Source organism: Mytilus galloprovincialis, chromosome 11, assembly GCF_965363235.1.
Source record: "Mytilus galloprovincialis chromosome 11, xbMytGall1.hap1.1, whole genome shotgun sequence".
NCBI classification, from domain to species: Eukaryota; Metazoa; Mollusca; class Bivalvia; order Mytilida; family Mytilidae; genus Mytilus; species Mytilus galloprovincialis.
The window spans coordinates 3,351,344-3,363,931 of NC_134848.1; the positions used below are offsets into that span (position 1 = coordinate 3,351,344).

Below are 12,588 nucleotides of genomic sequence, written 5' to 3' on the forward strand. Positions count from 1 at the left end.
TGGCTATAACGTACTTCAGATACAGAAACATTAATCGGTTCTTATAAACAATATACCCTTGGTATATTTGATAGATTTTTCATATTTAAGCTTGAATTTGAGCGTTGTCAAAATTCTTTCATTTTATTTTTATCAACTGTTGACTTAAATCTGCGATTGAATATTATTTGGCGCCGGAAATTTGTTCTGCCTCTTTTAACATGTGCTGAGGTGACAGGACAATTTTATTTTTTATAGAGAGATTTCATCCTTATTACCGCAAAAGATGTAAGATTTCAATTGAATTGCATGTGAAAGTTACGATCCTATCATTAGATTTTTCTATTGAACCGTACTAAGGTTATCGTTGTTCTCGTTAGAGACACTTTAAAATTTACATTTTTCTAGATCTATTCTTATTCTACATTTGCATTTCTTTCTTTTTTTTTCATCTCAAGGAAATATATATAGAACTATGAAGTAGCACTTATGTGAGAAATGTAAAGATTGTTGATCAAATTATGTTATGTACCAAAGCCATAAATACATGAAAAGGTTAAAATTATTTGTGCAAAAAGTATACTCATTTTAATGTCATATGAATCTTAAATAAAACTGCTTATGTACATTGTAATTTTAAAGATTTTAATTGTAATATAAATCTAATGTTATAGATTTTTAGAAAAAAATACTCAAACGAGTGAATATATATATTAAATATCTAGTTTATACACTTAGTCTTATTCGAAACCAATTGTATATATCCGCTGGAAAATTTAAATAAAGCTACGACCAAATCGACTATATGTATTTTACAAAATTTCGTGTCAGCGACAACAATTACACTTCTATAGAAATAAGACGATATAAAACATATTCCAAGGGAACACATATACTATGGTTTACGATATTGCAGTTGTATATACAGTTAACTCTCGTTGTCTCGAACTCGGTTGACTCGAAATTTCGGATGAGTCGAAGTTTTCACGTGGTCCCGAACTTTATTCCATACAAAAGTATGTAATTCGACTCCTGATGAGTCGAAATTGGATTAGTCGAAATTTCGGTTGAGTCGAACTAAATTTACGGTCCCAAGGTTAACAAAAGCATTCAAAATTAATTTTTTAATCTCGAACTAATACACATATGTCAAAACATGACCTCCGGGATTTAAATGGATTGAATAGTTAATCTGACAATACACGTGTAATTAAATTTCCGGTCACTGACCACTGTATTGATTTATGACATGCTATTTTCATGAGTGTTTACCTAAGATTATCTTTTATAGAATTTTGACAAATAATTAGTGATACATTGTTAATGTTCATGAAAAGGTATTTACAATGTTTACAAAACAATTAATTTGTGATTTACGCTAATGAGCTTGGGTGTGTATAAAGTGAGGATTATGGCTTCCATTGATGATCACCTAAAAACTACTCAAACGGCGTCTTTAATCTTATTATATTTTCTTTTGAAAAGAAAGACTGAGATAAAACATAATGAATAGAAATCAAAATTTTCTTAAATCTCTTGTAATCGAGAATAAACAATTTTTGTCAGCTATAACCGACCTGAATAAAGAAACTATCAATTGGAAATTACTCTCTTGGAAATCATTGGATTTTTTTTAATTGAAAAAATTGAATAAATAAAAATAATGTCATCATAACAATAAAAGACTGTGACATACAAATACATCGATCTGATACTAGAATATCGATCCCCTTGCCATATTCACCCGGATTTATTTTAGCTTTACCAAGCTAAGCAAGAGTTGTGTCCCTTAGATTGTCGAACTTCCGGTGTTCGTTTGAGTCGAACTACGTGTATCTCGAAATATTTCTCTGGTCCGGCTGACATCGACATAACGAGAGTCGACTGTATTACACAGTATTTTTAACATGAACATTGTCCTGATTGAATAAAAGAAAGTTGGAACTCTTAAACTTTTTCTATAGTATGAGTGTCAAGAGAGAAGTCATTGCAAAATAGGGATCATTCTATTCTCAATTTTATCACATCATCCAAGGCGTTAGTGCGCTTTCTGATTTTTTAAATATTAAATGTGTGCACTATATATATATATATATATATATATATATCATATGTAATATATGTGATTGTGTTGTTGCTGTTTGTGTGTGTCCTTTATGTCTGCTATTGCATTAAATATAATTAATTTGACTGAGTTCATGATGATTATTGTGACAATAATTTCGGATTTGCCACATGCCTTTCTTATTTTGTTGTATTTTTTGTTTCCCTTTTCAGAAAATGAATTACAGATTAAAAGCAATTAAGCTTAAGACATCATGGACGAAAGAAGAGGCCAAGGCAATTGAGGAGGCTCTCCTCATCCAATATATGTCATCGGAAGAGGATGACACAGATGATGAAGCATCGTTTATCGTCCGACCGCTTACCTGGCGGTCGGACGAATACACCAACTGCCTACGTGCCTTGGATGCTAAGCACAAGACCACGCTAAGCCAACAAGGGAAACGTGTGTTTAACAGACGCAAAACTGGGACACCATCAACACGCTCCAGACCGGAAAATGTTAGCAACTCCAATGACTGGGTCATAAAAGATCTTATTACTTAAATGTATTATAGATAGATAATACAATATTTACATATATCATAAAACCATAAATAGATATTAATACCATTCTTCAAAGAGTTTTGAGAGACATAAAGTAAAATTTCATAAAAAATAAAATAGATTTGCAGGTTTTGGCACATTTTTAAATAACGTTAACGAGTATAAAATAAGCATCCCAGCACAAAAGACGTTATCTCATGGTTCGTAAACATGTTAAAGTTCTCATCTACACTGTTTATATATTTATAAAGTTCGTTCCTTAAATCGTCATAGAGCTTACATTCAAGTAGTACATGTTCCTCGGTTTCAATTTTATTATTACATATTAAAGCAAGTCCGTTAATGCATTGGTAAACGTTCGTAGCGCATACATGTATGTGTAGTTATATTTTTTACTAATAATGATCAATAACATTGAATGATGCATGGTATTCATCTATTGATTATACATTATAATTTTCGACAGCTGAATATGAAAAATCAGATGTTAAGCATGACTTTATTTTTTGTTAAGTCAGTTAGTATGAACGTTTAATAAAATGTGGAACACAAACAGGACAATTGTTTGGTTGTTTTTCTTGAATTTTATTTTAATCTGTATGTGCATAATATTATTCTGCCTAAATAATATACTGATATATTCATTCTTTTTTTGTATATCTATATAAAAAATGTTTTTTGTAAGATGTATATATATATTATTGTATTATCAAAAATTAAAAAGGGTCTTCAAAACCTACTTGATATACAGGATACTTATTATATTGATTGGTGTCTAGATGTAAACTTGTCCAAAACAAAAGTTTTAATTTTAACAAGTCTGAATTTTTTTTCCTGAAGGAATCCCTTTATTTAGATAAAGAGGCTATATAATGTGTTACGTGTAAAAGATATAAATATTTAGGAACAGTCTTTACTTCTAGTGGTCTTTTTCAACCGGGGAAAGACGAGCTATTAAAAAAAATCCTTGAAGGCAAAATCTAAATTACAAAAATCCATGTCAGCTTGTAATCCAAATACTGATACTGCAACTCATTTATATGATCACACAATAAAACCAATTTTATTATATTGTAGTGCAATTTGTGGTTCATTTAAGATTAACTCTGCTGCTGGCAAGAAAAAAAAGTGATTATCTATTTTGAATTAATCTACATAAATGATTATTTGGAAAAATTACATTTCAGACATCTAAAGTATATTCTTGGTGTAAAAAAAAAAAAAAAGCCTCAAATTTGGCAGTGTTGTCAAAGGTTGCAAGATTTGCTTTTTATGTTTCTGTCATTATATCTATGGTAAATTATGCACACAGGGTAAAAAATTGGACGAAGGGCTACTTTATGATGCTTGTGCATAGTTTTATAGTATGGTATTAGGTTTCTGTTTTGCTTTTTTTAATCATATTGTGCATAATATTGTTGTAAAATGATGCCCTTTGTGTGTTCTTGATTATATTAATAAAATTATCAGCTTCTTATCTTATTTTTATCATATATTAAACTAAAAAACATATAATTTTTACCGAATGATAATAGCATCAAATTTACGTAAATTCCATATTTTTCTAATAGGCGCTTAAGGGCTGATTTGAAAAGTTAACACATGTTTCGACTTTTATCTTATGCCTTTCCATAACGTTATCGCATGTCATTTCGGTGATACTCGGCAACGTTAGTTGGTTTCATGCTGTTTCTTTGGTCTTTTTATTTTCGGGGTTCGGTGTTATTGACAAGACTATTAAACCTCATTTGGCTTCCCAGATTTCAGGGATCAGGGAGGGATCTAAATATTGCTTATCATGTGGCAAAAACCGTCAACATAGACAAATAAATTCAACATGGCAAACAACACTAGCTTTACAAAAAAACATCAGCACGACAAAGAAAATCAGCAGAGCAAAAAACATAAGCATGGCAAAAAACATCAGGATGGATACAAATAACATCAGGATGGATAAAAAAATATCACCATGGCAATAAAAACATCAGCCTGGAAAAATAACATCGACATGGTAAACACAAACATCAGCATGGCAACACAAACATCAGCAAATTTTAAACCGTTTATAGCTGACAATACGGTATTGGTTTTGCCTATCGTTAAAAGCCATACAGTGACCTATACATGCTATAGTTGCTGAAACACTCTTCATTTGGGTCCTGTTAGATAGTGATAATCACACCACATCTCCTTATTTTAGTTATAGCATACGTAGCTCTTTTCATAATATTTTTCACCTGACCCATGTTGTTTGTTTATTTTACTTACATCGGGGCTCATGATATCTTTTCTCACCTATTATATATCAAACGTTTACCACTTCGCGTTGACGTATAGGGTTCTCAAGAACATCAGTACAGTATCCGTTATTTCGGCACAGGAATACAAAATAGTCTTGTAAAATTTCTTAAGTTTACATACTATGAAAATGTACTTTAACTATGGTTTAACTCCCTGGGACCAAGATAACCTTGGACTTTTTAAAGCTTTTGAGTGTTTAAATGGTTCCATGAATAAGTCATCCTTCTAGTTTGCCCTCTTTGTAACCAATACTTGCTTAATATTCATGAAAGACATTTCAGAAGATGAAATAATGTACATAATAGTTTATTTATAAAACAAAAACTTGTATACGCATGTTATGTGACTCAATGTACAATTATATGACTCAAAATCAAAGGATAACCAAACAAAAATAACTGTCGTACTTCAATGTCAGACGCAAATGTATGAATTGCAGTTTCACAAAAACGAAATGCACAATACACAACAAAGTAAGCATTATCCTATTCATTTATTGGTCAATTTATCGTAAAGGTCAGTTGAACGCTAAACGAATTACCAAACGTGATGCTTACACTTCGATTCCAATAGTGAGTTTTCCTTTTCAACTTATTTACTAATACTAAGTCCTCCAAATAAACTATTTATAAGTCGCCTTTATTCATAATATAAGATAAGAACTCATGTTAACAGTACAATAGAGAAATACATTTGATCTAAACTACTATTACAACTAACCAATTCTCATATTTTGACAATAAATATCCATTAAGTTTTTATAGTTTGAAAGTAAATGTACCTAAGATCTCGCCTCAATCCGACCGATAAACGTTTTCTAGTTTAATTTTTATAGCTCAATTGTCCTGGTCACAGGAAAGAGGGACTGTCCTAATTATTATTATCTATTCCTAAATTTTAACACTCCTTTATTTTACTATTTTTGTGGGGGCGTTTTTCTCTATTCGTTATATGTTTTGGCCTTAATTTAATTTACACTTTTTACCCATTATTCCCTATGCTGTAGACCCTATCCAGACACTCATTGATTGTCGAAATCAGTTATCAAAGTCACTTGTGTTAGAATAGTCATACTTATATTGTAGGGAACATTCTGGATGATTTTCAGTACCAAACAATAAGAAGGAAAAGTACTAAGATTAAACAGATTATAACGCACTGGGAAACATGTTCCTTTATAGATAAGTGGGGGCCCACTGACTGCCTATATAAATTTAAAAAAAAACTTGTATACGCATGTTATGTGACTCAATGTACAATTATATGACTCAAAATCAAAGGATAACCAAACAAAACATTTTTTTCCTACAAAAGGGGGGACCTGGGCCCTCTGTCCCATAAATCCGCCTCTGTCTTATATAGCATATAGCTTAACCACATCTGAAACTAATTTGAATGACCGCAAGGGAATAAATTTGACTGGCATTAAATAATTTGATATGGATTGCAATACATTAAAAATATTTTTTTAATTTTTGTCAATCTTTATCTAATGTTCATTAATCTTTTTTAAATACCGTTAATACCTTTTTGGCCGATCAAGCTAAATTCGGGTTACTAGTGCTTGTTGCCCTTTTCCTGAGCACCTCCGATCATTCTCGTTTTTTTAGTGTTATCTTGTTGCTCTTTTCCTGACCACCTGCGATCATTTCCGTTTTTTTGTGTTATCTTGTTGCCCTTTTCCTGAGCACCTTCGATCATTCCCGTTTTTTACTGTTATCTCGTTGCCCTTTTCCCTAGCACCTGCAATCATTCCCGTTTTTTAGTGTTATCTTGTTGCCCTATTCCTGAGCACCTCTGATCATTCCCTTTTTTTGTGTTATCTTGTTGTCCTTTTCCTGAGCACCTCCGATCATTCTAGTTTTTTAGTTTTATCTTGTAGCCTTTTTCCTGAGCACCTGCAATCAATCCAGTTTTCAGTGTTATCTTGTTACCCTTTCCGGAGCACTTCCGATCATTCCCGGTTTTTTTAGTGTTATTTTGTTGCCCTTTTCCTGAGCACCTGCGATCATTCCCGTTTTTAGTGTTATTTTGTTGCCCTTTTCCTGAGCACCTGCGATCATTCCCGTTTTTAGTGTTATTTTGTTGCCCTTTTTCTGAGCACCTGCGATCATTCCCGCTTTTTTTAGTGTTATCTTGTTGCCCTTTTTCTGAGCACCTCCGATCATTCCCGGTTTTTTTAGTGTTATTTTGTTGCCCTTTTCCTCAGCACCTACGATCATTCTCGTTTTTTTTAAGTGTTATCTTGTTGCCCTTTTCCTGAGCACCTACGATCATTCCCGTTTTTAGCTCAACTGGCCCGAAGGGCCAAGTGAGCTTTTCTCATCACTTGGCGTCCGGCGTCCGTCGTCGTCCGTCGTCGTCCGTCGTCGTCCGTCGTCCTGCGTCCGTCGTCGTTAACTTTTACAAAAATCTTCTCCTCTGAAACTGTTGGGCCAAATTAATCCAAACTTGGCCATAATCATCATTGGGGTATCTAGTTTAGAAATTGTGTGGCGTGACCCCGCCAACCAACCAAGATGGCCGCCACGGCTAAAAATAGAACATAGGGGTAAAATGCAGTTTTTGGCTTATAACTCAAAAACCAAAGCATTTAGAGCAAATCTGACATGAGGTAAAAATGTTCATCAGGTCAAGATCTATCTGCCCTGAAATTGTCAGATGAATCAGACAACCAGTTGTTGGGTTGCTGCCCCTAAATTGGTAATTTTAAGGAAATTTTGCTGTTTTTGGTTATTATCTTGAATATTATTATAGATAGAGATAAACTGGAAACAGCAATAATGTTCAGCAAAGTAAGATTTACAAATAAGTTAACATGACGGAAATGGTCAAATGACCCCTTTAAGAGTTATTGTCCTTTATAGTCAATTTTTAACCATTTTTTGTAGATCTTAGTTATCTTTTACAAAAATCTTCTCCTCTGAAACTGCTGGGCCAAATTAATCCAAACTTGGCCATAATCATTATTGGGGTATCTAGTTTAGAAATTGTGTGGCGTGACCCCACCAACTAACCAAGATGGCCGCCACGGCTAAAAATAGAACATAGGGGTAAAATGCAGTTTTTGGCTTATAACTCAAAAACCAAAGCATTTAGAGCAAATCTGACATGAGGTAAAAATGTTCATCAGGTCAAGATCTATCTGCCCTGAATTTTTCAGGTGAATCGGACAACCTGTTGTTGGGTTGCTGCCCCTAAATTGGTAATTTTAAGGAAATTTTGCTGTTTTTGGTTATTATCTTGAATATTATTATAGATAGAGATAAACTGTAAACAGCAATAATGTTCAGCAAAGTAAGATTTACAAATAAGTTAACATGACCGAAATGGTCAGTTGACCCCTTTAGGAGTTATTTCTTTTATAGTCAATTTTTAACAATTTTTTGTAAATCTTAGTTATCTTTTACAAAAATCTTCTCCTCTGATAATACGTGGCCAAATTAAACCAAACTTGGCCACAATCATCATTTGGGTATTTAGTTTTAAAAATGTGTGGCGTGACCCGGTCAACTTACCATGATGGCCGCCATGGCTAAAAGTAGAACATAGGGGTAAAATTCAGTTTTTGGCTTATAACTCAAAAACCAAAGCATTTAGAGCAAATCTGACATTGGGTAAATGTTCATCAGGTCCAGATCTATCTGCCCTGAATTTTTCAGGTGAATCGGACAACCTGTTGTTGGGTTTTACAAAAATCTTCTCTGAAACTACTAAGCCAAGTTAATTATAGATAGAGATAATTGTAGGCAGTTAGAATGTTCAGTAAAGTAAGATGAACAAACACATCACCATCACCAAAACACAATTTTGTCATCAATCCATCTACGTCCTTTGTTTAATATTCACAAAAACCAAGGTGAGCGACACTGGCTCTTTAGAGCCTCTAGTTTAGTGTTATCTTGTTGCCTTTTTCCTGATCACTTGCGATTTTCCTGAGCACCTACGATCATTCCCAATTTTTAGTGTTATTTTGTTGCCTTTTTCCTGATCACTTGCGATCATTCCAGTTTTTTAGTGTTATCTTGTTGCCCTTTTCCTGAGCACCTTCGATCATTCCCATTTTTTACTGTTATCTCGTTGCCCTTTTCCCTAGCACCTGCAATCATTCCCGTTTGTTAGTGTTATCTTGTTGCCCTCTTCCTGAGCACCTCTGATCATTCCCGTTTTTTTTTGTGTTATCTTGTTTTCCTTTTCCTGAGCACCCCCGACCAATCCCGTTTTTAAGTGTTACCTTGTTGCCCTTTTCTTGAGCACCTCCGATCATTCTAGTTTTTTAGTTTTATCTTGTAGCCTTTTTCCTGAGCACCTGCGATCAATCCAGTTCTGAGTGTTATCTTGTTGCCCTTTTCCGGAGCATCTCCGATCATTCCCGGTTTTTTTTAGTGTTACCTTGTTGCCTTTTCCTGAGCACCTGCGATCATTCCCGTTTTTTTAGTGTTATTTTGTTGCCCTTTTCCTGAGCTTCTCCGATCATTCCCGTTTTTTTAGTGTTATCTTGTTGCCCTTTTTCTGAGCACCTCCGATCATTCTCGGTTTTTTTTGTTGCCCTTTTTCTGAGCACCTGCGATCATTCCCGTTTTTAGTGTTATTTTGTTGCCCTTTTCCTGAGCACCTGCGATCATTCCCGTTTTAAGTGTTATTTTGTTGCCCTTTTTCTGAGCACCTGCGATCAATCCCGTTTTTTTTTAAGTGTTATCTTGTTGCCCTTTTCCTGAGCACCTGCGATCATTCCCGTTTTTAGTGTTATTTTGTTGCCCTTTTCCTGAGCACCTGCGATCATTCCCGTTTTTAGTGTTATTTTGTTGCCCTTTTTCTGAGCACCTACGATCATTCCCAATTTTTAGTGTTATTTTGTTGCCTTTTTCCTGATCACTTGCGATCATTCCAGTTTTTTAGTGTTATCTTGTTGCCCTTTTCCTGAGCACCTTCGATCATTCCCATTTTTTACTGTTATCTCGTTGCCCTTTTCCCTAGCACCTGCAATCATTCCCGTTTGTTAGTGTTATCTTGTTGCCCTCTTCCTGAGCACCTCTGATCATTCCCGTTTTTTTTTGTGTTATCTTGTTGTCCTTTTCCTGAGCACCCCCGACCAATCCCGTTTTAAGTGTTACCTTCTTGCCCTTTTCTTGAGCACCTCCGATCATTCTAGTTTTTTAGTTTTATCTTGTAGCCTTTTTCCTGAGCACCTGCGATCAATCCAGTTCTGAGTGTTATCTTGTTGCCCTTTTCCGGAGCATCTTCGATCATTCCCGGTTTTTTTAAGTGTTATCTTGTTGCCTTTTCCTGAGCACCTGCGATCATTCCCGTTTTTTTAGTGTTATTTTGTTGCCCTTTTCCTGAGCACCTGCGATCATTCCCGTTTTTTTAGTGTTATCTTGTTGCCCTTTTCCTGAGCTTCTCCGATCATTCCTGTTTTTTTAGTGTTATCTTGTTGCCCTTTTTCTGAGCACCTCCGATCATTCTCGGTTTTTTTTAAGTGTTATCTTGTTGCTTTTTTCCTGAGCACCTGCGATCATTCTCGTTTGTTAGTGTTATTTTGTTGCCCTTTTCCTGAGGACCTGCGATCATTTCCGTTTTTTAGTGTTATTTTGTTGCCCTTTTTCTGAGCACCTCCGATCATTCTCGGTTTTTTTTAAGTGTTATCTTGTTGCTTTTTTCCTGAGCACCTGCGATCATTCTCGTTTGTTAGTGTTATTTTGTTGCCCTTTTCCTGAGGACCTGCGATCATTTCCGTTTTTTAGTGTTATTTTGTTGCCCTTTTCCTGAGCACCTGCGATCATTCCCGTTTTTTTAGTGTTATCTTGTTGCCCTTTTCCTGAGCTTCTCCGATCATTCCCGTTTTTTAAGTGTTATCTTGTTGCCCTTTTTCTGAGCACCTCTGATCATTCTCGTTTTTTTTAAGTGTTATCTTGTTGCTTTTTTCCTGAGCACCTGCGATTTTCCTGAGCACCTACGATCATTCCTGTTTCTTAGTGTTATTTTGTTGGCCTTTTCCTGAGCACCTGCGATCATTCCCGTTTTTAGTGTTATTTTGTTGCCCTTTTTCTGAGCACCTGCGATCATTCCCGTTTTTTTTAGTGTTATCTTGTTGCCCTTTTTCTGAGCACCTCCGATCATTCCCGGTTTTTTTAGTGTTATTTTGTTGCCCTTTTCCTGAGCACCTACGATCATTCTCGTTTTTTTTAAGTGTTATCTTGTTGCCCTTTTCCTGAGCACCTACGATCATTCCCGTTTTTTAGTGTTATCTTGTTGCCTTTTTCCTGATCACTTGCGATTTTTCTGAGCACCTACGATCATTCCCAATTTTTAGTGTCATCTTGTTGCCTTTTTCCTGATCAATTGCGATCATTCCAGTTTTTTAGTGTTATCTTGTTGCCCTTTTCCTGAGCACCTGCGATCATTCCCGTTTTTAGTGTTATTTTGTTGGCCTTTTCCTGAGCACCTGCGATCATTCCCGTTTTTAGTGTTATTTTGTTGCCCTTTTTCTGAGCACCTGCAATCATTCCCGTTTTTTTTAGTGTTATCTTGTTGCCCTTTTTCTGAGCACCTCCGATCATTCCCGGTTTTTTTAGTGTTATTTTGTTGCCCTTTTCCTGAGCACCTACGATCATTCTCGTTTTTTTTAAGTGTTATCTTGTTGCCCTTTTCCTGAGCACCTACGATCATTCCCGTTTTTTAGTGTTATCTTGTTGCCTTTTTCCTGATCACTTGCCATTTTTCTGAGCACCTACGATCATTCCCAATTTTTAGTGTCATCTTGTTGCCTTTTTCCTGATCAATTGCGATCATTCCAGTTTTTTCGTGTTATCTTGTTGCCCTTTTCCTGAGCACCTTCGATTATTCCCATTTTTTACTGTTATCTCGTTGCCCTTTTCCCTAGCACCTGCAATCATTCCCGTTTGCTAGTGTTATCTTGTTGCCCTATTCCTGAGCACCTCTGATCATTCCCGGTTTTTTGTGTGTTATCTTGTTGTCCTTTTCCTGAGCACCCCCGACCAATCCCGTTTTTTTAGTGTTACCTTGTTGCCCTTTTCTTGAGCACCTTCGATGATTCTAGTTTTTTAGTTTTATCTTGTAGCCTTTTTCCAGAGAACCTGCGATCAATCCAGTTCTTAGTGTTATCTTGTTGCCCTTTTCCGGAGCATCTCCGATCATTCCCGTTTTTTTTTAGTGTTACCTTGTTGCCTTTTCCTGAGCACCTGCGATCATTCCCGTTTTTTAGTGTTATTTTGTTGCCTTTTTCCTGAGCAGCTGCGATCATTCCCGGTTTTTTAGTGTTATCTTGTTGCCCTTTTCCTGAGCTTCTCCGATCATTCCCGTTTTTTTAGTGTTATCTTGTTGCCCTTTTTCTGAGCACCTCCGATCATTCTCGTTTTTTTTAAGTGTTATCTTGTTGCCCTTTTCCTGAGCACCTGCGATCATTCCCGTTTTTTTAAGTGTTATTTTGTTGCTTTTTTCCTGAGCACCTGCGATCATTCTCGTTTTTTAGTGTTATTTTGTTGCCCTTTTCCTGAGCACCTGCGATCATTCCCGTTTTTTAATGTTATTTTGTTGCCCTTTTCCTGAGCACCTGCGATCATTCCCATTTTTTTAGTGTTATCTTGTTGCCCTTTTCCTGAGCTTCTCCGATCATTCCCGTTTTTTTAGCGTTATCTTGTTGCCCTTTTTCTGAGCACCTCCGATCATTCTCGTTTT

The 12,588-nt window shown here is 35.4% G+C and overlaps 1 protein-coding gene across 1 annotated transcript in view; it reads right to left on the minus strand.

The window, feature by feature from the left end:
• LOC143051533 (uncharacterized) overlaps window positions 1-12,588 on the minus strand; it is a 621,634-nt gene that overhangs the window by 470,002 nt on the left and 139,044 nt on the right. The window lies entirely within an intron of this gene.